General features: G+C 37.5%; 1 pseudogene across 1 annotated transcript; it reads right to left on the reverse strand.

Moving 5' to 3' along the window:
* Positions 1-1,860: 1,860 nt before the first annotated feature.
* On the reverse strand, positions 1,861-4,334 carry LOC306666922 (exonuclease 1-like; annotated as a pseudogene). Its single transcript has one exon. The product of its transcript is annotated as an exonuclease 1-like (transcript).
* Between the last annotated feature and the right edge of the window lie 635 nt (positions 4,335-4,969).

Consider the following 4,969-nt stretch of genomic DNA (forward strand, 5'->3'; position numbering starts at 1 on the left):
CCTCTAGTAGGTGCTTTATATAAATTATCTTAGCTTTAGGGCTTATTCTTCCTGTCTTCCTTAATTATTCACCTTATACTTGATGTAATTGTTGAGGGGTGACTTGGTGGTACAAATTATTTATAAGTTCCTGAAAATTGGTGTCAAAAGTTCATGTACCACTATGTTCAGCGTTCTTACTATATTCCCTCCAAAGTATCTTGAACACTGATGATCTTTATTTAATACAATTTTCAACTACATTTTAGTCTAACTATAAATTCATATATTTTTGAAGAAAATATGAAAAAATACTTCAAAGCAATTTGAGAAGCAGATAGAAATCATGCATAATCTGAATATTCAGAGACAATACCCTTTAATGTTTTGTTTTTCTGCTTACCATTTCTTTCATATATTCTTCTTTTATAACCAAAAGTAAACTGAAGCTTCACATTTAGCTATGAATTTTTGTCTTCTAGTTCTGTTCAGTTAGCACTACATGGTGAACATTTATAAAGACATAAAGTACTCTTCAAAGGCATAACTTTTAAGGTTGCACATTTCCTGATATTAAGATTTGTACTATGACTCAAGTTTATCAGCTTTGAGTATGCTCAAGTTCTCAGCATTGAGTATGAGGTGATTTCAAGTCTATCACTCTTAGTAACAAGACTAGAATAAAGTTCTGTCCTTCTCAGCTTCTTTCACTTCACCTTGTAAGGAGGAATCTTGGGAGGTAAGGTAGAAGTATGTTACACCAGAGCAGCCAAGCACAGTCGCATTGGTGTGTTCACATTTGTCTTAATGACCAGTACAATCAGAAAATGAAAGGGTCTCACTTGTTCCCCAGAGATGAAGTTGCTGTTATTCAAGCTCCAGGTTGCAGAGAGTAAAATCCCACAAAGTCATCATCATTTGGAAGATTCAAGCTCTCCCCACCTTATCTCGACCAGTCCTCCACCCCTCACCATGCCAGTCCGCCAATCTTCCAGAGCACCTCAGATCTCCTCCCTCCCCACACTCTTTTTTCCCCACATATTTTACTGTGCATTATAGTTGTACATACTGATGGAATTTGTTGTTACACATTCATACGCACACACAATACACAATATAACAATGCCATTTGGTCAGTACCACTCCTCAGCATTTCCCACCTTCTTCCACTTCTCTCATCCCTTGGTCCCTTTCCTCTACTCATCTCCCTTTGATTTTCAAGAGATCTGTCCCCATCTTTCTTTTCCTTCTCTAGCTTCTGCAAATGAAAAGAAAAAGACTCCTAACCTTCTGAGTTTGACTTATTTTGTTTAACATAATGGTCTCTAGTTTCATCCATTTTTCTGCAAATAACATACTTTCATTTTTCTTTATGACTGACTAAACCTCCAATGTTCCACATTCTCTTTACCCATTCATTCATTTGTTTGGGGCACCTAGCCACGTTTGACTCTTGTGAGTTAGATTGCTATAAACATAGGTATGCACGTATCACAGTAGTGTGATGACTTTAATACTTCAGGATAAATACTGAGGAGTGGTATAGCTAGGTCATATGGTGATTCCATGCCTAGCCTTTTGAGTAAACTCCATGCTGATTTTCATAGTTGTTGTATTAATTTATAGTTCCACCAACAGTGTAAAATGTTCCTTTTTATTCACATCTTTTCCAGTATTTATTATTTGTATTCTTGATGTCTGCCATTCTGACTGGTGTGGGATGAAATCTCAGTGTAGTTTAGATGTATAAAATGTATTCTATATTAAAAGTGGCATTGATTTAAGAACCAGTTTTTCAGGCTGATAACTGCCTAATCTTCAAATAGGAAGTTCAAATTGTTAAGATTTTCCTGTAAGCAATAGTCTCCCAGCAGTCTGCCTTTACTGGTATCTTGCTCTATGAACATGTGCACATTCAGATTTTCTGAATATATTCTCTTCTGCTTCTGGAGTTAGCTGGATCTTGTCACTGACTGGAGACAGAGACTTCTTATAAGAAGGAAGTTTTCAGAATCTTTTATAATCCAAAATTTTTCCAGAGCTCATTGATTTTTATCTGCAATCATAGCTGTTCTCAGCATTATAATGATTTCTCTGATGAATGCTTTCTGGCTTATTGCTCAGTCCACTAACTCTAGCAGGTTCTAGAGGTTTAATCTTTGTTGCGGAAAGAGAGTTCTCAGAACTGGATTTATGCAGCCCAAGGACATTTGTTTCTTAGAAGTGTGTCTTTCTTTGAGAAATGAGATAAGCATTGCTTGGAGTTCTGATTACCTTATCAACTGAGTTAATATTACAATCAGATTCCTCTGAATTGGAATTCTTACTGGAAGGCTGAGGAAGTTTTGATGTATTTGAACTGTGTGGTCATAATTCTATGCTTTCCTGAGACTGTGAAAACCAGTCCATTTCACTGCCCAACTGGTCACTCTTTGAGATGGATGGGGCACTGCATTGTTCTCAGGCACAGCGGTAGGGGAATCATTCATACTGTGAAATTGCTGCAATGCTATGCTTGGAAAGCACTTGGAGTTCTGGAAAAACCTCCAAGACTTCCAGACCAACTAAAACAACTTCTCAGCATCCCTGGAGTTGATGGTGAAACAGTCTTTGTGAATTTGCTGGTCCTAAGGGACCGAGACTCTTCATCAGCAAACATAGTCACATCATTTGGACCTGATCACTTGAATTATGTGCTACATTTATATCAACCAGTTTCTTGTCCTAGGTCTAGACAATCTGACTCACTGATATTGGTCACTTTATCTGTGACAACAGATTCATCCAGAGGCTGGTCGCTCCCTTTCTCTGATACATAATCAGCAGAATCCAGAAAACAGAAAAAACAAAAACAAAAAACCTGCTTCTGGTCACTGGAACTGCAACTGCACCACTTTCTTTGTTTTTTTCTCTGTAAAAATGTTGCAAATTTATTTCTTGTCTGAAGTGGTATACTGAAGTTTTTGGTAAGAGTAGGTTCATCTTCCAGGGCAGGCACAAACATTTCAGAAGATTTCAATGATTTATTATTTTCAGAGCTGTTATTCTTGGTCTTTGAAATGAGAGAGAATACTGATTCCATAGATCATCTTCTGACAGTTCTTCATGTCTAGGTCTTTTCACCATGGATGACTTCCTTGGAATATTTAACCCTGTAGTACTAATAATTTGTTTAATATCCACAGTAATTGGATTTTCCTACAACTGTGTAGCATCTGAAACAATATCCAACTTAAGTCTAGGGCAGTAATTCCTATGCCAGATGCTATTAACAGTAGATGACTTTTGTCATGTTTTGTGTTCCAAGTATGACTTCTTGAGAGGTCAGATGTAACAGAGTCTGGATTGTAGTTGTTGATCTGTTCAAAAGTATTTTTATCCTTATTTCTGAGTGCTATTTGAAGAGCTACAGAGTTGTCAACATACTGCCCAATGTGACTTAGGGTTTCAGAATCAATGTAATCTTTGTAAGCATTTAGAGGAATGAGTTTTCTTTTGAAGGGATCAAAAATTTGTTGATAAAGGAAAGTATTGTTGGCTCAAATAAATCCTTTGATGTAATCCTCTGGTACTGTTATATTCATCTTGAAATAATGTTCATTTTTCTTGATAACCTTTATGATATCTGGATTATTGTCTAGTCAGAGTACTTTGCTTGCCTTTGCTAAATCAATCCCACATAATGATGGGAGATAGGTACAGCCTGAAAGAATACACATGTAACAAAATTTCTCTTCTGTGAATACATCTCCAAGCTGTCTGCACATGCCTAACTGAGCCTGATCAATTTCTACTCCATTTCCAAACTGATCCATTTAAATAAATTATCTTCTTATCATCCAAAGCTAGGAGATCAGTCTTATGTCATTATAGCTTGTACAATGCCAGCTTTGTTAAGATAGACCAACTGTGCATCAGCTTCATATAGAGCCATGAGTCAATCTGCCCCTTGAGAATGAGCAGCCTTAATTACTTTGTGGGCGTGTGTGATATTGATAGAACGATGAAACATTCTCAGGTTTCTGAGAGTTTCCCCTCATGGAGAAGCTGCTTTCCCTTAAGAAGATTGCTTATTGTCTTTCTCTTCTAAACCTCTTTACCTCCTTCTTAGAAGGTAAAGTACATGCATCAAATACAAGAATAGGTGACCCCATGAGATAGTAACATATTTACAAATTTCATTCAAAATCCTATGCACTTATCAGTAGGTTCCCATTTGACTAGTGTTTCAGCACAAGAAATAGCTGCTTCATGAAGCCAATGATATAGGTATCCACAACTACTAGCTGTCCTTTATACTTCTTCACATGGATGGGCTCAGAAGCTTCTTTGATAAATTGTAGTAATCCTTGTATTCACATAGTGTCAAATTAACCTCTTGCCACCCTATTAGAGGTCTGATGCTCTAATCCAGCAGTTCTCAGATTTCAGAAGTTGGCAGCTTTTCGACTCCCCTCCAGTGATTGAGTCACTAGTTTTGGAGTGTGGTGGAATATTCTGAATTTAAACACTCAGGCAATCTGGACGCAGGTGGTCAAGTTTCAGACCATTAGTCTCCTATCTTTCAGATAATGTTTCTAATAAGAGTTGTTGTTCACATTGAGGAAAACAGATGTCACATACATTTTGTGAAACTTGGGTAAGTTTCTCCTGAGCCAGATAAATACCCTCGAGTAAACATTTCCTCTTTGGAATAGTACAAATGACTGCATGCCATATAGCACATATGAACTCAAGGAAATCACCGGTGGCATCCAGGAAACAGTACCAGCAATGACTTTACTACTTTATGCTGTCTCTTGGGGATGTCAGCCATGGCCACAAGCCCATTCCAGACTCTGTGTTTCCTTTGCCTTGTACCAGTGCAATGAATGCCAGGGACACAGAACACAGGTAGCATGGCCACAGTCATAGGCAGTGTATTTTGATTTGTATTTCCCTAGTTGCTAATGATATTGACCGTGTTTTCATATATTTGTTGCCCATTTGT

Source organism: Sciurus vulgaris, assembly GCF_902686455.1.
Source record: "Sciurus vulgaris genome assembly, chromosome: 7".
Taxonomy (NCBI): domain Eukaryota; kingdom Metazoa; phylum Chordata; class Mammalia; order Rodentia; family Sciuridae; genus Sciurus; species Sciurus vulgaris.